The sequence below is a fragment of the Pleurodeles waltl genome, chromosome 11 (assembly GCF_031143425.1).
Source record: "Pleurodeles waltl isolate 20211129_DDA chromosome 11, aPleWal1.hap1.20221129, whole genome shotgun sequence".
NCBI classification, from domain to species: Eukaryota; Metazoa; Chordata; class Amphibia; order Caudata; family Salamandridae; genus Pleurodeles; species Pleurodeles waltl.
Window position 1 is genome coordinate 543,692,729 of NC_090450.1, and position 24,823 is coordinate 543,717,551.

Consider the following 24,823-nt stretch of genomic DNA (forward strand, 5'->3'; position numbering starts at 1 on the left):
ACTTGATATAGAAACAACTACAGATGAATACTAGGTAGTCAATTACAACGATAGCCACAGTGCTTAATTTGTAAAACAATAGATATAAGTGCTCAATGTTTTTCTTAGGAAACTGTTGCCAGTGCCCCCTGTTGCTGGGTAGCCCACCAAGGCTGCTCAGTTTTGACTCCATTTCATGTCTTTTTATTCCACCATCTTACATTGTCTGTGTCTTAAACTCACATTTTCAGAGTTTTTTCCTGCCCTGCTTTCTTTCTTGCTTTCCTCCCTTTCTTTTCCGACATTTGCTCCCTTTATCTCACTTGCACTCGGTACAATATGTTGATGAAAATAATTCTTGACCCGAAAGATGTCCCCACCGGATGCACTGTTTGGTACAAAGTAAGTACTGGTTGGACATGAGGTGACTGTACGTTCTTTGTATTTTCATAATACGGATATGGGGATAAAAAGAGAAGACAGAAGAGGTAGAAGCAGAATATACAGAAAGGAGGCGAGAACGTAGGACATTGTAAAATCCCATATAAGGGCATACACGATGGTTAGGAGTAACCAGGTAGGCCAGTGCACTGTTAAAGAGTTCATGAATGTTTTGGAAGTTAAGGACTAGCAGACATTTATCAAGATATAAAGGGGAGTAAGTTAAGGAGCATATGATAATAATCTCTGCTAAAACTAAAAGTAAAGATCAAATTGGATTGGCAGAGAAGTGAGTTTTTAAGGTGAAGCAGAAGTCAAATGTTTGGTGATCCACTGGCATGTAGTGTCTTTTGGGTAGCAAAACATGTACCCGACACAAGTGAAGTCACAAGAACGAACTCAGGTTGGAAGACAGTTAGAACTGAAGCAATTCTTTCAGGAAAATGGACTGGAAAAGAAGAAGTGAGGTAATAAAATAAAGAGCAGAGATTAGTTGATCAAAAAATGATTTTGTTAAAGAGAAGAACGGCAGAGGGCTGTTTACAACTTGGGAAATATCCGACAACAAAAATAAAAGTTAGTTAGAGTTAGCTAGGGAAGCACAAAAAGCTACACAGTTACAACGGGGAAAGCACAAATGGGCCCAAGCTAGAAGAGATCAGACAAGAGTGGAGGGTGGGAAGAAGTCTAACTGAATGGGGATTTCAGAGAGCAATAGAAGTGGATGGTGCTAAGGGGGCGAGTGGATTCGGTGCCTACAGTGAGGTCAATAATAATCTGATCGACTTTCTCATCAACTAACACCATACCTAAAGTTAAAGCACAAGGGACGGAGGTGTATTTCATGTCTAGGACTTCTATTTTTGGGCCTGCCTGAGAAATGATAATGCACTAAACAGTTTGTATTCATCCGTCATTTTGTAGGTTCTATTCCATGTCATGGCCGAATGTTACACATAAGAGATCAGTATGGACTGGTGCATCTACACTGTGACAAGGAGCGTATGAGTGCTACAAAGAGAGCTGGGAGTGAGTAAATGTATCTCCATTGTGCTTGCATAGCTTGCTCCAGTAGGCTGGTCCCGAGTCTCAGGCCTTGATAGTGACATCTGGGAGATAGAACAGTGCAGATGTTGGAGACACAGATTAGAAGAAGAGTCACATAACATTATACTTTAAGCTTTGTATAGCTCTGTCACATTTCCGGAGGACAGTAGTTGTGCTAAGCATGCTAACGCTTCATAACTTTTCACTGATAAAGCCGTCTGTAGTTAGTCCGTTTGACAGATCTATAAGTGCTTAATATATATGGTACAAAGTACCCCCAGACGTACATTATAAGGATATTGCAAGTCACAGGGGAGTTCCATAACCATATAAAGGAACAACGCCAAAGGTCAAGTTCCTTTATATTTTCATATGAAAAAGCAAGCATGTTGGCAAACATGAAGAATAAAAATGAAACATCTGGTGCAAAAATAAACTCATCAAAAACCTGTTAGTTATTTGTTACAAACAGATATTAGAAACAGTTAATCAGAAGTCAGTTTAAAAAACCCTGCAGTAGCTCAAAATGTGTAGAATCATGCAGAACGATTCTAGCTTCCCTCCAGCTATCTAAGCAGTGCAAAAATAAACACATTCTCTCTGCTTGTCATTATAAGCTAAAAAAATAGAGCAAAAGAAAGAGAAGCAATGTTCTGTTTTAGTTGCTTTAAACAGCTGTTTCAATTATACTCCATAACCTGCCTTTCACCTCGGCAGCTGGCCCTGGAAGCAGGCACTGTGATGTCAGAACTCGACTGTAATAATTTACAACAGTCAAGTTTTGACATCTTTTCTTTAAAATCGTCAGCTGGACGTATCACAATTTGCTGATTATAAAGAAATCAGATGGTGACGTTTATACAGGGATCAAGGAATTCCATGTATTGTAGACTTATCGCTTGCTGCTGAGCCCCAGGCAATGGTCTATTAGAAGGGAGAAGGCCTTTAACAACTGGCATTGCCCAAGGCAGAAGGGCTACAATTCTATTAAAACATTCCCCCTACTGAGTATAGAATGTTTTAAATGAAAAACAGAGAAACATAAAGACAAACAAGGGAATGTTGGCTCAGAAGTTTTATACCAGTCATTATTAGCTCTGGGCCTTTCCATTGTATTCAGTGGAGCTCTCTACATTCCAAGTTTCTAATATAGCCTTATAGTCTGGCCATTAGAGGCCACTCCAACATTAGCATTTAGCAAGGGATCGGGCCTGTAATGTACGGTACAGCATGGCTTTAAGGCTATTACAGCATTTTGCCCCTTGAGGGCAGAATGTCCTAATTAGAAAAACAGAGGCCTCTGGGAACCCGAGGGGGAGGAAATCTCCAAGTCTCTGAAGCTTTTGTTTGACAGCTGTATCTGTGATTGTTTAACAGCTAACAGCCGCCAGGGCCACAGTTGTTAGCTGTTGACCATTCACAGCAGTTGCTGTGAAAGGGGGTTGAGGTCACCCCCTGGTTTTCCCTGGGCTCTGCTAAACTGCTTTTCTCATTCAGCCAAGTCGTGGGGACGCAGATGCTGAGCAGCATTCCCTCTCCTTCCTTCCAAGGCTCCAGTGACACTGTGAGTTATGGGTGGAGGAACGGAGGAAGCCTCAAGTGTGCTCTGGCAACAGAGGCTCTGCCTTTCACTGTCCCATTTCATCTCCATATATTTTGGAGAGTCGGGGGAAGCAAAAGGCAGAGGCTGTGCATTAAAACATTGAAATGTTGAGTGCAGCGGGTCTATACCAGTTTATATAGGCTACTGCTGCTCCATTGTCTTCAATTGAGCTTTCAACCTGTAATGCAAATAATGCAAAAATCCTAGCTAACCCTGATAAATTGCCCAGGACCAAAAAACAATTATATTATTTGTTATGACTTTCTCTGAAACATTATTTGCCTTGTTGCTGTATCCTTTCTACAGATAAAAGTGCAGAGCACAAAGTGCCTTCAAGTTGTTACAAGTGAATTCAGCGTTTTTCCAAATATGCCTCTATCGTCTTCGGTTTAGAGTGTCTGGTAGCATCAGGAATCAGATGTTCAATTCCTTCGTAAAGTACATTTGCCTATCTTTGCCCCCTCTTCTGGATCCTGTGCTGGGATATCACAAACGCTTCCTGGGATACTGTATATGTTCTCAAATAGCTGGAAAATCAGGTCACCTAAACCCTGTAAATGATTCCTTTCTCCACTAGGGCAGTAGTAAAAAATGTCCTGTTAGGGTGCACCATACAATAGGTAGTTGGAAACAACAGCTTTGTCTTACATTGAAGGAGGACTAGACTCTCTTCGAAGAGAGGGCTAGAGAAATGCCTGGAGGTCCATGAAGCCTCTGTGCCTCTGTTCCAAGGCAGGGTGTGTGGGGAAGGGAGAATGCCACCTCTATCTAGCACAAAGTCATGGCTCCGCCTGACTAGTTCTTTGCCTCTGGGCCTGGGTCTGTAATATAGTGTGGGTGCATGGGACCAGGCCTCTATGCAAAAGAGGGAACACCCATTCGTGACTGTGGTGGCACAAGATGTAAGCTGACATGATTTATAGGTCTATGACATTGATGATATCACGAAAAATCAGTTACAAATATTGCCAAAAATAATCATATTGTCAAAAAAACAAAAATATTGAGGAACAGAATATTGCAGGTAACAATATTCCTTTTAACTGTTTCATGTACATTAAATACAGTTGGATAATATTGATTTTGTATTATTTTGTATTGGTTTATGACGTGTGTTTTAAGAGAACATTACAATTCAGTAGTTGTTTTATGCTTTTGGTAATATTTTTAAAGTATTGTATTTACTATTATAATTATGGGTGAGTTGCTTGGTTTGTGTGCAAAGAGGTGGGAAGGTATATTTTCTACACTTCATACAATTTATGAAATTGAATTGCCTAGTTTAAAAAATATTTATGTTGCGTTACTTCATTAATATGATTGCAAATTGTTGCTTAATTTTTTCAATTGGTTCATTAGGTTATTGTGTATGTTTATGTATTTGTAATTCACTAATTATTTAGGGCCTCATTATGAGACTGGTGGTCTTAAGACCGCCAGAATACGACCCTGTCATTCAGACCTCCAGGGGACCAGCGCCACCACCAGGAACATGGTTTCCTATGGGTAGGCTGCGGTCAGAGTCTTGATTAGCCAAGATGAGTCCCTGCTATGAAAGGGCTGGCAGAAAGCCAAAGCTGGAGGCCACAGGAGAGCTCCTGCATTGCCCATGCCCATGTTGTGGGCAATGCAGGGACCCCCCCTGCCAGCACCATCAGAATGTGCACTGTCTGCTATGCAGAAATCGCACATTCCGAGGGTGCTGGTGTGCCACGGTATTGGCCTAAGCTCCTCAATTCCAATGGCATGGCACTATTTCTGCCAGTCTTACTTGCAGCAATGCAGTAATACAAAGTTTTCTCCACTCAGCCCAGTGGAAACATCGTAATACGACTGAGGGAGGACACCAGAATGACAGCAGCCTCCTCCCTGTGGCTTTGACTGTCGGATAATTCTGACCGCCAAAGTCGTAATGAGGCCCTTAATGGTTTCAATTGTTATTTTTCATTGGATAATTACATTATTTTATATACATTATGGAATTGAATAGATTCATTTATTCCCTTAATTTTAATATGCTGTTCTTGATTATTTAAAAAAAATACCATTCTTTAATTTCTTTGTTGTGCTTTATTAAATGTTTTGGTCTGACTTTTTTGTGGGTTGTTGGAGTTGTTGGGTAGCAGTGTAGAAAGAGATTTTAGTGTTTTAATTGACAAATGTTTAAACTGCTCCTTTTTTAATAAATACACTTTTAGATTAATTTATAACTAACTATTTATCATTTTTGGTTGTTTTTAGAAACTTTTTCAAACAAATATTTTTATACATTTGTACATTTGTAATGGAAATGTGCTTTTAAATATATTTTATAATAATTACTATGTGTTGTTTTTCAACTCTATATTTACCATTGCTTAAACTTGAGTGAGAACAGTAAAATAGACCCCTCCAAAAGTCCAGTTCATTCCCTATTATTTCTTGGGTTGGATTGGGAATAGTAAATCTTCCACCCCCACCAAGTTCAATACTTTCTCCAACTTTACTTAGGTTGGAGTGTGAATTGTAAATCTGACACCTCCAAAGTTGAACATCTTCCCTACCATTGCTTAGGTTAGAATGTGGATATTTATTCCGATCCCCACACAAAGTACAACCCTATTCTTACTGTTGGTTAGGTTGCAGTGAAAATAGAAAACCAGAGCCATCTATTTCTATTTTGTAGCTTAGGCTGGACTGGAAATAGTAATGTTATTCTTATAAAGTATATGTTGCCTACAGTTTTTGAACTTGAGGTGGGAAAGGTAGATTTTTTTTGTTCAAAACGTAACTTTTTTGACTTTTTTGTTGAATATGGAATGGAAAATTTGTTTCTATTTTTAGAATTTGAATTTCATTTGTTTGATATTTATCAAGTTTTTATGTTTATTACATTGGATGTAACATGCAAAATATGTTTCCTTTTTAGTTTGAGATATAACTATTGTTAATAAATTATGTCCTTTTTTATATTATTTTTCAATATTCCTTACGTTTTTAAATGTTCATTTGTTCTTTTTGTTTTTCTAAACACATTTTTGTGATTTTATTTTACCGTACATTTTATGTAATATTTGTTGGGGTTTAGTAGTATCAATTGTAATAATTTATGTTCAAAATGTAATTTAAAATATTTAATCATTGTTTTGCTATATATAAACATTAATTTTTAAGTTATTATATTTTACATCCTTTAAAATATATATACTCACTTACATAATCTCGATATTTGGTACCACAATATTTTTCATGCAAGGTTTCTTGTAGTTTACATTGTAATTATGTAAACTTAATCATAAATGCTACATTTTTGCTTCAACATTTGTATATCACAATATTTCTGATATTGATCTATGTCGTAGAAGTGATTCATTTTATAGAAAGGACCACAGAAGCATCTGTAGACACAGGGATTCAAAAAGCTCACACAGATGCTTCTTGTGCCACTCAGGAACATTCTGTAATACATTCCACATTTTGCTCTGGCTATGCAAAATAGTTGTATGTCAGAATATTGTGCTAAATAACAGAAAACTGAAAGAATATGAACTCCAGAATATTGACTACCGCTGCATCATCAAGGCAAATATTTAAAGGTAAGAGTAGATCATTTACTCTTAATTGTACATTTCTGTACCATGACAATATAAATATTGCCTGGGTAAGTAAATGTGCAGTGAAGGATAGTAAAACCAGATATACCTGTACATATTTGCCTAAACAGTACAGTGGTAGGTGATATTTTGGATTAGATACTGTCGCAGGTTGATATTTGAAACGCCATATTGTTGTGCCACACCATGCATGCTGTACTCTCTTGACAAAGAAACATTAAATATATTTTTTGAAACGGAGACAGTGTGCAATATTCTTCTCACACAAGGTTGAAAAATCATGTTCCCTGGCAATTATTGATAAGTAAGTGATTTCTTTGGGATCACTGTCTCTCCAGAGAGATGTATCTTACTATCTTGACAACCACTACTTTGTCGTGGTTTATGACTTCAAACTCACCTAGTCTAGCTCTCCCTCATCTGCCATTACCATGTCAAAATCACTTTGTCTACCTACTTTGTATTTTACCATTACACTGGCACAAACACATTATTCATATCTTTATCAAGCCCATTTCCTCTAACCTTACCCTTACATTCCCCATATCCATTACACGTACCATAACCTTAAATCTAACACTAATCATTTGCTTTAGCTTTGCTCTAATCCTAAACCATTCCCAGCCTCTAATGGTATTTTATGCGGTGTTACAGAACCACTGAGAGCCCTGCCAGCCTCTACATCCCCGATAGTGGCTGTACCTCCATCATAAGACAATCCTTTGCGAAAGGAGGGCTGATGGTGGGGACCAGTATTGAAGGAGGGTAAGCTGCTGTTTATGAAAGTTAAAAAAACATTAGCACAACCAAAGGGTATGAGTTTAAAAGGGTTGGAATGCTACTCCAATTGATTGCTACTGGTGAGGTTTATTGTAAGCGTTCCTCCCATCATCTTTTGTGTGTTTGATGTAACATCCCAAGTGGCCAAGGTTATGCCTATGCTCTCTGTGCCGCTGGAACCAACCTGTACCTGACTGAAGAGCCCAAATTCTAGTGAAACTATTCTTGAGTTGCTTGTATTCTGGTTCTGGGCTGACAGTTTGGGTTGTACTGTTTCATTTGGAGCAGGGTAAGAATGAATTGCATCTGGCTGGGTCAAAACCGTGGTGGCATGGTGAGCAAAAGAACAGTGGTTTGGACTGCTACCCTGAACAATGTCCATTGGTTTGATTTGTTGCAAGCATTCATCCCATCACCTTTTGCGTATTTGATGGCTTTAAGAGGGACCATCAGGTGACTTATGTCATAATACATCTCAGAACCCAAGCAGACATCATCAAACAAAGTAACATTTTGGAATGCCTATTGTTGGTGATCACTATACATGCAGGACTGGGGATGGAGAACTACTTTTTTATCTACACAGGATGGCCCTTTAATTTGCGGACACTCACAACATTAGCACACCATATTGCAACATTGGAGTGGGGCTAGCAAGAGCAGGCAGAGAGGGCTATAGCTGTAAAGTAGTCCCACAAACAGTTCCATACAAGCACTGGCAGGGAGGCAGAAGGATACCCCCGACCAGCCGATAGGATTAGTGGAAAGACAAATACTCAACTTGGCTGAGATAATACATGATTGGCAATGGTTTCAGCTTATGACTGACAGTGAGTGGTCAAAGAAAGTCAGTGATTGAGAGGGGCAAACTGAAAGTCCACTCTATGTATATGGCTATCTGTTTGACAGCTGTGCTGCCAAAACACAGACATACAAATATCCAGAAATGCAATAAAACTTTGCACTCTGCAGCAAGCTCTGCTGCCCCATAAAAACAAATAGCTCAAGCATCATGCGACATTATTCAGTTCTGGACTTCATATGTGGAAGGAAGGACACAACTCTCAACGAATCAAAAAACATACGAAAATACTCCTGTAGGCAACACAAAGACAAACATAGACACGAAAGCCAACAAAACTGAAGCAGATGGCAGAAAAGCCAAAGAATTACGATCAGGTATAAAGTTGGTAACAATAAGTCTGTCAAACATTTAAGCTGTCTGTAGATAGAAGTTCTATCATAGAACTAAAAACCACAGAATTTCTCTCAAGAAACAGCTCAACACAACCCCGTTTCCTTCAGATATGGGTAAGCAATGTGAGAAAGAGCTTTGCATTGACAAATTATGAAATAATGCGAAAAGGGCGCCTTTACAATGTCCTTTCTGAAACCACTATAAAAGCCAGTGATGCGGTAAGATTATTATGCATAGGCATTAAAAGTATATTGCGATACACTGAATTCTAAATATGGCATATCAAAATGTAAGAAAAATAAAGCACTGGCAGTAGAAAACGCTTAATACACGTGGTGTGTGCCAAGAAGCACTCCGGTACGCAGTGAGCGATATGTATATCGTCTGAGCACTCACTGACTTTCCACAGCCTTGGCGGTCTGGATCTGTCCCACTTCCCCATTCCATTTCAATAAGCCATTAGAGGCTTAGTCTGAGGCAGGAAGCTTAATGCACGTGGCCATGCGTGCTGCTGAGTGCTGCACTGCTCTGGCAGCCTCCCATTGGCCAGTGCTTTCTAATTGTCTCTGTGTTTACCTCACACCACCCTCCATTATGGCTTCTCTCCAAGGCCACTGCCGGTTGCTGTGTCCAATCCACATGTGGAAACGGTGACGTCACATGGCTGCCAATCTGCATCCGGTCTGTCATAGGACATGTTGTCTAGGAAGAGGTTAATCGGTTCTCCAGCAATGAGAGACCCGTTCGTAATGATGCATGTAGGGAGTGTTGGAGAGAGGCTAGGATTGAGTAAAACTGCAGGTGAGTCTAACAGTTTGTACCACAGTCTCTCTCATGGCTTGTTTGAATGTCTATGAAGTCTCAACCCTAGCAAGCATTCTGTTTTTTGTTAAAACATTGTTTGGTTCAAAAGTCCTTGTGTTCTGGAAATTGATACATGCATCAATACCCTTGCATATCTGTCTGAGTGTGTGTGACTGTGTCCTGCACACTTGTGTGTGTATGTGTGTTTGAATGGAATGAGTCAAAGTCTCATAGTGATATTAACTATTGAGTGCAAAAAGGTGCCAATTTCTCCAAACAAAACACTGTATTGCTGCTTTGTGTTGCTATGCCTCAGAGTGGCATTACTTGGGTGGATCAGCGCTAATAGCCATTGGTTCTGGTGCAAAGCCCAATCTACTACCGTAGCCAGGCTGGGCTTTGTGTCAAGAAATAATCCCTCCTTTAAGCAGGTGCAAATAAGGGAATATGTATTTATTTCTCAAAGAAAGCCACACACTTAACGTGTTCCACAGTGCACGGCACACATCCAACGCTGACTCTTCTAAGTTTGTCTAGGCATAGGAATGTGTACTGGAAGGATCTGCTTCCAGCACAAATCCAATGTAAACAGGGCAGAGTGACCTCTACACTAGAGCCCGAGGCTGTGCATCTCACAAGACAGTCAATCTGAGAGCCAGTGCCGAGGATGACACCACAGCTGGCCAGTCTTGGTGGATATGGCTCCCCACTTTGTTCCCCCTTAAGGAGTGCAACTAGCACAGCAGACCTGGTTTCTACGCTCTATGAAAAGTGTGAAAATCGGGACCCAGATACCTATGATTGCTGAGGGGAGTACGAACAAGGCAGTGATGTCTATGGCTACTGAGAAGATGCTCAGGGGATCCGGGAATGATGATAGTTTTCAAAGTGGAATGAGATCTCTGCAGCCAATATGAAATGTACCCCTTAGCCAGCTGACAAGCCATACACCTCTCCTGTCCTCTTTTTATGGCATGCCTGTCAACTGCCAACGTTCATCTGGCTCTAAACCGCACATTAAAAACCACATCCTGGAGCAGTAAAAACTGTGGCGAACAGCATGGGCGTCCTTAGTTTTCAACCTACTTGCGAGAGATCTGTGAACTGAATTTCTCATCATAGAATATTAATGAGAAAGTCAACGAAGCCACACCACTGCAAGTCCGTCTTTGCTGTTGTTCATTTTTCCAAGGCCAGTTTGGTTGTTAGCCTCAGGCTTACTCTAGAAGGCACGATGAGCAACTAGGGGTTTCCAAGACAGCAATTGTTATTCCTAGCTTCCTCTTTGGTACCTCTGATACTGGTCTTACCACCTCTGGTGTCAGGGTTCATGAAGGCAGGGCAGAAAGAGAGAGTAAAGAGGACTCTAAGATCAAATGTACTTTCGGCACTTTCCATTTCTTGCCATTCCCTTGGCCACTAAGCAGCAAGCGGGCTGTTGTGGGGCTAAACATGGGGCAACGAGTGATGTTATCTGGGGTGAAAGGATATACATTGCCACTTCTGCTACTGCTGGCATTTTGGTGAATCATTATCTATCGTGCTAGAATTTTATTTTGCATTTGTTTAGGTGATCCTTCTTGTTCCGAGTGAACAAGAGTTTCCTGCGGCTGGTCTGTTAGCCAAGTGCCTAGAAGCAAGTGATGCTCCATAACTGACCCAGGGGTAGGAGGATGAAGTGAACCTGTATGGATAGCAAGTGGTTAATGGCACCATGGACGCTCAAGTACTTCCCTGGGCCGATTACTTCATGCTTAGAGTCATAGAGAGGTTGTAGAGGTCGAACTCTGCTTTGCCAGACTTAGTTCTGCAGCGAGGATCAATTATTCTGACGCTGTCCTTGAGAGGCTTATCAATGCTCATGCCATGGATTCAGATGCTAAGAAGCTAAACTTTGAATTGTCTTATTTGACTCAGATCTTCTGCTACAACAACATAGGAATTCGTTTCTGAACTTATTGGAATTAAGCTGTTTTCACCCAAATTGAAGTTACGATCCAACAAGAGCATTAATGTCTTCATTCAAATCTTCATAAAATGGTAGCAACTTCGGAAACGCCTGTGAGGAAGCCCTGACATCTGCCCGGCAACACCAACCTTTATATTTGGCTTGTGCTCTGGAAAACGCAAAAGATCATCCCCAATCCAGTCCTGACACTTCAAGAGCATGAGAAAGACAATGACGATGTAAACTAAAGTGATTGACTGTCCCAAATTTATGGAAGGAGCCAGCTCTTTCATGTGCCAAAAAGCTAGAGACCGCGAATAAAGGCTGATGCTAAATGCAGGCAGTCTGCAGACTCCTGAGTGGCATGGCCTGAAAGGAGCTGTGGTGCTGGCTGATTGCTGTAAGAGTCTCCTGAGCCTCACTGTGGCTTCTGTGACCTTGCTGGGCTGTGCTACAATGACCACCTGACACCAGGTCACAACAGACATTGTCTCCTGTCCTGACCTTTTTACCTACAAAGTGTTCATTTCAGTTATGTTAGTCCAACTAGCTCAATAGAAGCAGATGGTAGGAAAACAAGGCTATAATACTCAGAATGCATCAGACTATCACACACAAGTCCAGAAATGCAAACAGTGTCTGTAATGGCCTGGAGGGATGTGGTCATTCTAAGTTGTATAGAAATTCTGTACTGGCCAATCCTGACACCAAAGGATTTGGAGTTTGATTTACTGAGTCACACGGCCCGTTGGGGACTGAGGGCCTCATTACGAGGCTGGCAGTCCAAGGACTGCCAGCCTCACGGTGACAGTCAGACCGCCACACTCCAAGTGGCTGGACCACCACATTACAACTCTGGCAGGCGGACCCGTCAGGGGACTGCCGTCTCAGCTGGGAATGTGGTTCGCAATGGGTAGACTGCGGCCGAGTTGTACTCAGCCACTGAGGTGCTGAACTCAGCAACGCCATGCTGATTCCAACCCCACTCTCCAGGAGCCTTTCCATGGCGGGGACCTCACCATGGAAAGGCTGGCAGAAAGCCAGTGCGGGGGCCCCTCCTGCCCAGCACCATCAGAATGCTCACTGAAAGCGTGCATTCCGATGGTGCTGGGGTGCCATGGTATTGGCCTCGGCTCCCTTTAGGAAGCTGAGGCCAATACCATAGCATTGTTCCTGGCGGGCTGCCTCGTAATATATTATTACAGCTGGCCAGCCCAGTGGGAGCATTGTAATACGGTGGACTGGGATACCACCACCCTGGCGGTTGTGTCCTCCCCATAAGTTCGGGACCGCCAAACTCGTAATAAGGCTCTGAGTGCCATCTATGGTGAGATTATAAAGAATTGTGTCCCAGTTTCCGACTGATATTTGGCTGACATTGAGGTAGTCGGCTTTAGCAGAACACTTTTCTGTAAATGCAGTGGAAGCCGAATAATTTGCTGATCCAGCAGCAGACAGGGGTCATAATTCTGTGTGTGTGTTGTGCACTACAGTGACTGAGCACAGAAGCCCAGTAAACACTGGCTGATAGCAATTTTATAATGATGCAATACATATCAGACTATTGCACATCTGCAAAGATGTGATTAGGAAACAGATGCAGAGAGGTGACAGAAAAAAAATATTTCTGAAGTTATCTAAGAAGGAGCACAAGTTTCTAAAAAAGTGAAAGTAAAATTGAAACGCCAGTATCAAATCTACATAATTAAGTAGTGTTCCGTCACTGCTTTTTTAGGGCTTTTGTGGGCAACCTATCGCATTTAGTGCTATATAAAAAGCTAAACTAAATATTGAGCGAGAAAAATATGGTGCATCCCATCAACTGCGAAATAATAAAAGTGGTGTATGCCAAAATCCTCTGCTAGCCACGAGTATGTATGTGGACAATGTATTGCTTTATCTTTACGCCTATTTAATGTACAGAGTACACTGCAGAACTAAATTGTTTGAGGGTTATAAAGAAAAGCGTCAGTAATAAATGACAGTTACAGATACGGGTGCAGAGAAATTAAACTATGGCATTATAAAATGAGGTAGCTTCCTGAAAAAAGTATGTTACAGATGTGCTGAGAGCCACAATAGTCTGACGAAAATTAGAATAAAATGAAGCTCTTCAGTGGTAACTCATTAAAAAAAACAAGAATAGATTTACATAGGGAGACATAAAAACTGTCGTGTTTGGAAATGGTGAGTTTTTATTTTGTGTCAGAAGACAAGGAGGATGGCATATTGTGAATGTCTGCGAGAAGATTGTTCCAGGTGCATGGTGCCAGCACTGCAACCCACTTGTTGTCTCATCTCTTGTTTCTGGATATTGGGAGGACTAGAAGGTTTTCCTGAGTGGAGCGAAGAGGACCGGGTGGTTGCTGTTTGTTTACCTTGATTTGTAGGTTAGGCGTACAGATCCTTCAATTACTTTGTAGGCCAGGTGCAGTATCATGAATTTTATCTTGTACCATTACAATACATTGATCATGTACAACCATGGCTATTCTTAATGTCCGTAATGCTAAGATTCAATTGACTTTTCTCGATAATCATGAACAACGGCCATTGCCATGTACATTGACAACTTTGCTGTATAAATGTTCAAAATAATAAAACCGATTTTAAACATTTTTTAAAAATTTAATTTTGTTTTGTACAGTACTGGGGGCCAAGGGAAACCTCTTATATGAGGCAACGGATGCATTTTCAGCTTTTGCAGTGTCTTGATTGGATGTGCTGAGAGACGTGCCCAACGAGCATCGCTGTACTCCAGGTGGGCGGTAACTATTGTACCTGCAACTATAGGGTGATTGATTTTCTGGGTTGATGGGGAAGGGGGTTAAGTAGCTTCAGTAAGAAATATGTGGTTATAACTACTGCTCCACGTAGTGCCAGATGAATATTAGATTTCCTACTTTTGATTTGATGGGTTGCATGTGGCAAAAGATTGTGGGGGGGGTGTACATAGTCTATTTGGCAATTTTACGGCTAAGTATGAGTATTTCATTTTATGAGCCATTCAGTTTGAGGCTGTTGTGGCACTTACAGTTTTTGATGGCTTGAAGGCCTTTAGAAAATCTGAACTGACTTTGCTCTCCAGAAACCTTCAGGAAAATTGACTGGAATAGAAGAGAAGGTGATGGTTGGGGAGTATGTCCATAAGACGTTTGACATATATATTGAATACTAAAGGGTATGGGGTTGAATCATCTGGGAAAGTTGGATGTTGTAGTTGCCTGACAGAGATTTCCAAGTCTCGCTACCTGGCTGTTGAATAGAAAGGAGGCAAACCATTTAAAGCTCCCTCCGAGACAAGCGCCACTAATTTACTGTGCAGAGGGATTGTATGGTCTATGGTGTTGAATGTGGTTCACTGGTCAGAGGGAATGACCATGCTCACTGCACTCTGGTCAGCTGTTTTAAGGATGTCATTGCAACGTATGCGTGATCCAGGCTCTGGTCTGGGTTTAGGTCAGAATCCATGAGGCGGGTGTTTTCTTCATGGGCCTGAAGCTGAGTCGTGACCAAGTTTTCAAATATTCTCGGAGTCCATCACTGAGACAACATTGGTTCGGGTTAGATGGCTCCAGTTTTTGTAGCACCCGACTGAATTCAGAACTGTTGTGAATTCATGGGGGCCTGAGAGCAGGAATGGGAAGCATTTGTGTTGCTGCAGTAGTTCAGTATAAGATATGGAGGTAATTGGTGCACAGGGTGATGTCAAGTCTGATTTTTTTGCAATTTGTTCCAAGAGAAATCACCACAGTTTGTTTCAAAAGTTCTGGTTGTGTGACATGATAGTAAATGAGCTTTGGTGGGGGAGACTACCAAAGACACACCCCAGAAAAATTCTCTGAACAAAAGTTATTTTATAAGTGTATGTACTCACAATAAATCATTTGTACACATAAATACCACAGGTTACTTATAAACTATGGCCCATATTTATGCTTTTTTAGCGCCGGATTTGCATCATTTTTTGACGCAAATCGACGCAAACGTACAAAATACAATTCTTTTGTAAGCTTGCGCCGCTTTTGCGTCAAAAAATGACGCAAATGTGGCGCTAAAAAAGTATAAATATGGGACTATGTTCTCTGTATATATTTAGGGAATTTATGCGAAACAGTAAAGTTTTCAGAGTCAATAAGACTTTTAGATATTTTAACAGATTTATACCCAGACTACAAACTAGGGATTATATTCCAATCATTCAGCTATCATGAATATGCACATGGAGCAGATTTAGAAGTTAGATGATAATTATCACAGCCCGCTGTATTCTTGCCTGTCAGATTTTTGGCAGGTCGCACCTGGCAACATTATTCTGAGGAGAGTGCCATGAAAAAGTCAACCCATTTGAAAGTTTGGCACTTTAAACATCAATTCTGCGTACAATGCCTCATTTTAACGAGCAAAACCTGGAATAGGTGGTATTTACGGCACCTATTAAATACCTCACCCAGGAGTAATGATGGCTTGTTCTCTCAGTACAGAAATATTAGGAAACGACGTCTTTTCCAGAACATGTGAAGCATAAGTACCCATGGACAGGACTGGCTTTCCTTATCGCTCTTGGACTCATCCTTTTCATACAAGCATATGTATACTCTACATAGGTCCCTATGGCCTCTTTGTGTCTCCTCTCTCTCACAGTGACTCTTTACATCACTCAGTGGTGCCTCCCATTCTTGACTGTCTCTTCATGGATCTATGTGTAGTTGCCTCTTCTCGTCTCTCTTATCCATGCTTTTGACATTACTCATTCTCTATAGTATTATCATATTGCCTGCGATCTAAGGCCCATATTTATACTTTCTTAGCGCCGCATTTGCGTCATTTTTTGTCGCAAACTTAAAAAATACACTTATATTTTGTAAGTTTGCGCAGCGTTTGGGTCAAAAAATGACGCAAACGTGGCACTAAAAAAGTATAAATATGGGCCTAAGTGTCTTGTTGCCTTGTTATTATAATGCTCTCACTCAGGTATTCCTTTACTGGGGAAGTTGCCGCATCCAAGAGTGCGGTGATGGGGACAGCAGCGATCAGTGCATATCCCAGGATATACCCTCCTTGGAGCAAATGGCTTTGCAACACGGTGGGCCCTGGCTTTCCTCATAGCCTACAGACAGAGTAGAAAGGGAAGACTTATTAAAAAACAGATGGGGGTGCAAATAAAGTCTTGTGTGCGCACCTTCATGGCGCTTCCTAGAGATAGGGAGACAGCCACTCTCAAGCACCAACCCCCAACTGTCCTTGCACCTACTTCCTGAACTCAACGTCCACCCCCCAGGCGTCCATGCATATTAGCATCGAGAGGGAAGTGTAGCCTTGTCAGAGACCTGAGAGATGGCAGCTACCAGTAGAGGGTGAAAGAAGGTACATGTTTGGAGAGCCTTGCCTGCTCTCTTAAAACATGTCACAAGTGTGTTGAGGGTCCAGCGGTGCCCTGTTATCTTTGCGTACCAGAATTACCGGGTTAGTGGAATCTATTTTAGCTACCCTGGCATCCAAGTCATCCTCAAAAGGACACAACCCTGTTGTTTTTTTGTAGGATGGTGTTTCTTGAAGCTGGGTCTACATTTGTCAGTAGAAGGGGAGCCGAGGTACAGAGGTGGGATTACCTCACTTGTAAGCCATTTCTTTGTTCCATCAGTGCATGTCCAGAAAAATGGGGACGCAGGGGCTAGGTAAAGTGAGAATGGGTACCTGGATTATTTACAAGTGCCAGACTTTTAGGCTACCACAAGTTTTCCATACAATAGCACGTAGATGGTAGAGGGGTGGATGCACTCTGGTGATTGGGTTCCTGTGCACTGAGTGTGCTGCTCTCAGGCCTCCCAGCAGACATGCCTAAAGCTGGAGCTGGGCATGCATCGGAGATGCCAATGTCATCTGCTATGATGCCTGACACACTCCACTCTCACTGCCAGGCAGATGTCCGGGCATTATATCCAGGAGTCTCTCTTGGCAAAGATTGTGAGAGGGAGGGAGACGTCAGGTCCAAGCAACACTGGAGTCACCCCTGCAAACATTGCATTTCCACCATGGCCCGGCAAGCATGTTACTCTCAGCCCGCAATCTAGGCTAGCGGGCCTAAAATGGAGGCCCTGAAAGATAAGCCATCTTGAGGTCACTTTGAGAATCCACTGCATTGATGCCTCTGCGTCCTCAACCAACTACCTGGCAATAGAAGGCTGCAGTCTGGTCACTTTTTAACTGTGTAGTCCTGTCCCAAACCCTTGTGAGATTACTACAGAGATCAAAATTCTCTGAGCAGGACCACAAAAAGAGAACCTTTCAGAGAAAATAAAATGATGTTTTTTCTAGATGTAATGTGGGAGTGTGTAGGAAGTTGGCTCTGTATGTGCTATTTCAAAGTAAGGAATAGCATGCACAGAGTCCAAGGGTTCCCCTTAGAGGTAAAATAGTGGTAAAAAATAGATAATACTAATGCTCTATTTTGTGGTAGTGTGGTCGAGCAGTAGGCTTATCCAAGGAGTAGTGTTAAGCATTTGTTGTACATACACATAGCCAATAAATGAGGTACACACACTCAGAAACAAATCCAGCCAATAGGTTTTTATATAGAAAAATATCTTTTCTTAGTTTATTTTAAGAACCACAGGTTCAAATTCTACATGTAATATCTCATTCGAAAGGTATTGCAGGTAAGTACTTTAGGAACTTCAAATCATCAAAATTGCATGTATACTTTTCAAGTTATTGACAAATAGCTGTTTTAAAAGTGGACACTTAGTGCAATTTTCACAGTTCCTGGGGGAGGTAAGTTTTTGTTAGTTTTACCAGGTAAGTAGGACGCTTACAGGGTTCAGTTCTTGGTCCAAGGTAGCCCACCGTTGGGGGTTCAGAGCAACCCCAAAGTCACCACACCAGCAGCTCAGGGCCGGTCAGGTGCAGAGTTCCAAGTGGTGCCCAAAACACATAGGCTAGAATGGAGAGAAGGGGGTGCCCCGGTTCCGGTCTGCTTGCAGGTACGTACCCGCGTCTTCGGAGGGCAGACCAGGGGGGTTTTGTAGGGCACCGGGGGGGACACAAGTCCACACAGAAATTTCACCCTCAGCAGCGCGGGGGCGGCCGGGTGCAGTGTAGAAACAAGCGTCGGGTTTGTAATGGAAGTCAATGGGAGATCTAGGGATCTCTTCAGCGCTGCAGGCAGGCAAGGGGGGGGTTCCTCGGGGAAACCTCCACTTGGGCAAGGGAGAGGGACTCCTGGGGGTCACTCCTCCAGTGAAAGTCCGGTCCTTCAGGTCCTGGGGGCTGCGGGTGCAGGGTCTCTCCCAGGTGTCGGGACTTTGGTTTCAAAGAGTCGCGGTCAGGGGAAGCCTCGGGATTCCCTCTGCAGGCGGCGCTGTGGGGGCTCAGGGGGGACAGGTTTTTGTACTCACAGTCTTAGAGTAGTCCTGGGGTCCCTCCTGAGGTGTTGGATCGCCACCAACCGAGTCGGGGTCGCCGGGTGCAGTGTTGCAAGTCTCACGCCTTTTGCGGGGAGCTTGCAGGGTTCTTTAAAGCTGCTGGAAACAAAGTTGCAGCTTTTCTTGGAGCAGGTCCGCTGTCCTCGGGAGTTTCTTGTCTTTTCGAAGCAGGGGCAGTCCTCAGAGGATGTCGAGGTCGCTGGTCCCTTCGGAAGGCGTCGCTGGAGCAGGATCTTTGGAAGGCAGGAGACAGGCCGGTGAGTTTCTGGAGCCAAGGCAGTTGTCGTCTTCTGGTCTTCCGCTGCAGGGGTTTTCAGCTGGGCAGTCCTTCTTCTTGTTGCAGGAATCTAATTTTCTAGGGTTCAGGGTAGCCCTTAAATACTAAATTTAAGGGCGTGTTTAGGTCTGGGGGGTTAGTAGCCAATGGCTACTAGCCCTGAGGGTGGGTACACCCTCTTTGTGCCTCCTCCCAAGGGGAGGGGGTCACAATCCTAACCCTATTGGGGGAATCCTCCATCTGCAAGATGGAGGATTTCTAAAAGTCAGAGTCACCTCAGCTCAGGACACCTTAGGGGCTGTCCTGACTGACCAGTGACTCCTCCTTGTTGCTTTCTTTGTTCCCTCCAGCCTTGCCGCCAAAAGTGGGGGCCGTGGCCGGAGGGGGCGGGCAACTCCACTAAGCTGGAGTGCCCTGCTGGGCTGTGACAAAGGGGTGAGCCTTTGAGGCTCACCGCCAGGTGTCACAGCTCCTGCCTGGGGGAGGTGTTAGCATCTCCACCCAGTGCAGGCTTTGTTACTGGCCTCAGAGTGACAAAGGCACTCTCCCCATGGGGCCAGCAACATGTCTCTAGTGTGGCAGGCTGCTGGAACCAGTCAGCCTACACAGATAGTCGGATAGGTTTCAGGGGGCACCTCTAAGGTGCCCTCTGGGGTGTATTTTACAATAAAATGTACACTGGCATCAGTGTGCATTTATTGTGCTGAGAAGTTTGATACCAAACTTCCCAGTTTTCAGTGTAGCCATTATGGTGCTGTGGAGTTCGTGTTTGACAGACTCCCAGACCATATACTCTTATGGCTACCCTGCACTTACAATGTCTAAGGTTTTGTTTAGACACTGTAGGGGTACCATGCTCATGCACTGGTACCCTCACCTATGGTATAGTGCACCCTGCCTTAGGGCTGTAAGGCCTGCTAGAGGGGTGTCTTACCTATACTGCATAGGCAGTGAGAGGCTGGCATGGCACCCTGAGGGGAGTGCCATGTCGACTTACTCGTTTTGTCCTCACTAGCACACACAAGCTGGCAAGCAGTGTGTCTGTGCTGAGTGAGAGGTCTCCAGGGTGGCATAAGACATGCTGCAGCCCTTAGAGACCTTCCTTGGCATCAGGGCCCTTGGTACTAGAAGTACCAGTTACAAGGGACTTATCTGGATGCCAGGGTCTGCCAATTGTGGATACAAAAGTACAGGTTAGGGAAAGAACACTGGTGCTGGGGCCTGGTTAGCAGGCCTCAGCACACTTTCAATTGTAAACATAGCATCAGCAAAGGCAAAAAGTCAGGGGGCAACCATGCCAAGGAGGCATTTCCTTACACAACCCCCCCCCAAACGAAAGAGGATGAGACTAACCTTTCCCAAGAGAGTCTTCATTTTCTAAGTGGAAGAACCTGGAAAGGCCATCTGCATTGGCATGGGCAGTCCCAGGTCTGTGTTCCACTATAAAGTCCATTCCCTGTAGGGAGATGGACCACCTCAACAGTTTAGGATTTTCACCTTTCATTTGCATCAGCCATTTGAGAGGTCTGTGGTCAGTTTGAACTAGGAAGTGAGTCCCAAAGAGGTATGGTCTCAGCTTCTTCAGGGACCAAACCACAGCAAAGGCCTCCCTCTCAATGGCACTCCAACGCTGCTCCCTGGGGAGTAACCTCCTGCTAATGAAAGCAACAGGTTGGTCAAGGCCATCATCATTGGTTTGGGACAAAACTGCCCCTATCCCATGTTCAGAGGCATCAGTCTGCACAATGAACTGCTTAGAATAATCTGGAGCTTTGAGAACTGGTGCTGAGCACATTGCCTGTTTCAGGGTGTCAAAGGCCTGTTGGCAGTCCACAGTCCAGTTCACTTTCTTGGGCATTTTCTTGGAGGTGAGCTCAGTGAGGGCTGTCACAATGGATCCATATCCCTTCACAAACCTCCTGTAGTACCCAGTCAAGCCAAGGAATGCCCTGACTTGAGTCTGGGTTTTTGGAGCTACCCAGTCCAGAATAGTCTGGATCTTGGGTTGGAGTGGCTGAACTTGGCCTCCACCTACAAGGTGTCCCAAGTAAACCACAGTTCCCTGCCCTATCTGGCATTTGGATGCCTTGATAGAGAGGCCTGCAGATTGCAGAGCCTTCAAAACCTTCCTCAGGTGGACCAGGTGATCCTGCCAGGTGGAGCTAAAGACAGCAATATCATCAAGATAAGCTGTGCTAAAGGACTCCAAGCCAGCAAGGACTTGATTCACCAACCTTTGGAAGGTGGCAGGGGCATTCTTTAAACCAAAGGGCATAACAGTAAACTGATAATGCCCATCAGGTGTGGAGAATGCTGTCTTTTCTTTTGCTCCAGGTGCCATTTTTATTTGCCAGTACCCTGCTGTTAAGTCAAAGGTACTTAGAAATTTGGCAGCACCTAATTTATCAATGAGCTCATCAGCTCTTGGAATTGGATGAGCATCTGTCTTGGTGACAGAATTGAGCCCTCTGTAGTCCACACAAAACCTCATCTCTTTCTTTCCATCTGTGGTGTGAGGTTTGGGGACTAAGACCACTGGGCTAGCCCAGGGGCTGTCAGAGCGCTCAATGACTCCCAATTCCAGCATCTTGTGGACTTCCACCTTGATGCTTTCCTTAACATGGTCAGACTGTCTAAAGATTTTGTTCTTGACAGGCATGCTGTCTCCTGTGTCCACATCATGGGTACACAGGTGTGTCTGACCAGGGGTTAAGGAGAAGAGTTCAGGAAACTGTTGTAGGACTCTCCTACAATCAGCTTGCTGTTGGCCAGAGAGGGTGTCTGAGTAGATCACTCCATCTACTGTACCATCTTTTGGGTCTGATGACAGAAGATCAGGGAGAGGTTCACTCTCTGCCTCCTGATCCTCATCTGTTACCATCAACAGATTGACATCAGCCCTGTCGTGGAAGAGCTTAAGGCGGTTCACATGGATCACCCTCTTGGGGCTCCTGCTTGTGCCCAGGTCCACCAGGTAGGTGACCTGACTCTTCCTCTCTAGTACTGGGTAAGGGCCACTCCATTTGTCCTGGAGTGCCCTGGGAGCCACAGGCTCCAGAACCCAGACTTTCTGCCCTGGTTGGAACTCAACCAGTGCAGCCTTTTGGTCATACCAAAACTTCTGGAGTTGTTGGCTGGCCTCAAGGTTTTTGGTTGCCTTTTCCATGTACTCTGCCATTCTAGAGCGAAGGCCAAGTACATAGTCCACTATGTCCTGTTTAGGCTCATGGAGAGGTCTCTCCCAGCCTTCTTTAACAAGGGCAAGTGGTCCCCTTACAGGATGACCAAACAGAAGTTCAAAGGGTGAGAACCCTACTCCCTTCTGTGGTACCTCCCTGTAAGCGAAAAGCAGACATGGCAGGAGGACATCCCATCTCCTTTTGAGTTTTTCTGGGAGCCCCATGATCATGCCTTTTAATGTCTTGTTGAATCTCTCAACTAAGCCATTAGTTTGTGGATGGTAAGGTGTAGTGAATTTATAAGTCACTCCACACTCATTCCACATGTGCTTTAGGTATGCTGACATGAAGTTGGTACCTCTGTCAGACACCACCTCCTTAGGGAAACCCACTCTGGTAAAGATACCAATGAGGGCCTTGGCTACTGCAGGGGCAGTAGTCGACCTAAGGGGAATAGCTTCAGGATACCTGGTAGCATGATCCACTACTACCAGGATATACATATTTCCTGAGGCTGTGGGAGGTTCCAGTGGACCAACTATGTCCACACCCACTCTTTCAAAGGGCACCCCCACCACTGGAAGTGGAATGAGGGGGGCCTTTGGGTGCCCACCTGTCTTACCACTGGCTTGACAGGTGGGGCAGGAGAGGCAAAACTCCTTAACCATGTTGGACATATTGGGCCAGTAGAAGTGGTTGACTAACCTCTCCCACGTCTTGGTTTGTCCCAAATGTCCAGCAAGGGGAATGTCATGGGCCAATGTTAGGATGAACTCTCTGAACAGCTGAGGCACTACCACTCTCCTAGTGGCACCAGGTTTGGGGTCTCTGGCCTCAGTGTACAGGAGCCCATCCTCCCAATAGACCCTATGTGTTCCATTTTTCTTGCCTTTGGACTCTTCAGCAGCTTGCTGCCTAAGGCCTTCAAGAGAGGGACAGGTTTCTTGTCCCTTACACAGCTCTTCCCTTGAGGGTCCCCCTGGGCCTAAGAGCTCAACCTGATAAGGTTCAAGTTCCAAAGGCTCAGTTCCCTCAGAGGGCAGAACTTCTTCCTGGGAAGAGAGGTTCCCTTTCTTTTGCTGTGTTGCAGTTGGTTTCCCAACTGACTTTCCTGTTCTCTTGGTAGGCTGGGCCATTTTTCCAGACTCCAGCTCTACTTTTTCACCCTGTGCCTTGCATTGTGCTCTTGTTTTCACACACACCAGTTCAGGGATACCCAGCATGGCTGCATGGGTTTTTAGCTCTACCTCAGCCCATGCTGAGGACTCCAGGTCATTTCCAAGCAGACAGTCCACTGGGATATTTGAGGAGACCACCACCTGTTTCAGGCCATTGACCCCTCCCCATTCTAAAGTAACCATTGCCATGGGATGTACTTTTCTCTGATTGTCAGCGTTGGTGACTGTGTAAGTTTTTCCAGTCAGGTATTGGCCAGGGGAAACCAGTTTCTCTGTCACCATGGTGACACTGGCACCTGTATCCCTCAGGCCCTCTATTCTAGTCCCATTAATTAAGAGTTGCTGTCTGTATTTTTGCATGTTAGGCGGCCAGACAGCTAGTGTGGCTAAATCCACCCCACCCTCAGAAACTAGAGTAGCTTCAGTGTGGACCCTGATTTGCTCTGGGCACACTGTTGATCCCACTTGGAGACTAGCCATTCCAGTGTTACCTGGATGGGAGTTTGGAGTGGAACCTTTCTTGGGACAGGCCTTGTCTCCAGTTTGGTGTCCATGCTGTTTACAGCTATGACACCAGGCCTTTTTGGGATCAAAGTTTTTACCCTTGTACCCATTGTTTTGTGAAGAGGCTCTGGGCCCACCCTCCTGTGCAGGTCTTTGGGGGCCTGTAGAAGACTCTTTACTATTTTTAGTTTTGGTTGTCTCATCACCCTTCCCCTGGGGAGTCTTTGTGACCCCTTTCTTTTGGTCACCCCCTGTTGAAGTCTTGGACACCCTTGTCTTGACCCAATGGTCCGCCTTCTTTCCCAATTCTTGGGGAGAAATTGGTCCTAGGTCTACCAGATGCTGATGCAGTTTATCATTGAAACAATTACTTAACAGGTGTTCTTTCACAAATAAATTGTACAGCCCATCATAATTACTTACACCACTGCCTTGAATCCAACCATCTAGTGTTTTCACTGAGTAGTCAACAAAGTCAACCCAGGTCTGGCTCGAGGATTTTTGAGCCCCCCTGAACCTAATCCTGTACTCCTCAGTGGAGAATCCAAAGCCCTCAATCAGGGTACCCTTCATGAGGTCATAAGATTCTGCATCTTGTCCAGAGAGTGTGAGGAGTCTATCCCTACACTTTCCTGTGAACATTTCCCAAAGGAGAGCACCCCAGTGAGATCTGTTCACTTTTCTGGTTACACAAGCCCTCTCAAAAGCTGTGAACCATTTGGTGATGTCATCACCATCTTCATATTTAGTTACAATCCCTTTAGGGATTTTCAACATGTCAGGAGAATCTCTGACCCTATTTATGTTGCTGCCACCATTGATGGGTCCTAGGCCCATCTCTTGTCTTTCCCTCTCTATGGCTAGGATC

The 24,823-nt window shown here is 44.0% G+C and overlaps 1 protein-coding gene and 1 long non-coding RNA gene across 2 annotated transcripts in view; one reads left to right on the forward strand and one right to left on the reverse strand.

Moving 5' to 3' along the window:
* DMTN (dematin actin binding protein) overlaps window positions 1–24,823 on the reverse strand; it is a 239,331-nt gene that overhangs the window by 198,177 nt on the left and 16,331 nt on the right. The gene's annotated exons all lie outside the window — the stretch shown is intronic.
* LOC138265870 (uncharacterized) overlaps window positions 9,374–24,823 on the forward strand; it is a 233,069-nt gene continuing 217,619 nt past the window's right edge. Inside the window, exons 1-2 of the long non-coding RNA XR_011199437.1 lie at window positions 9,374–9,442; window positions 14,041–14,154. This is a non-coding gene — a long non-coding RNA (uncharacterized lncRNA). The remainder of the gene's footprint in view (window positions 9,443–14,040; window positions 14,155–24,823) is intronic.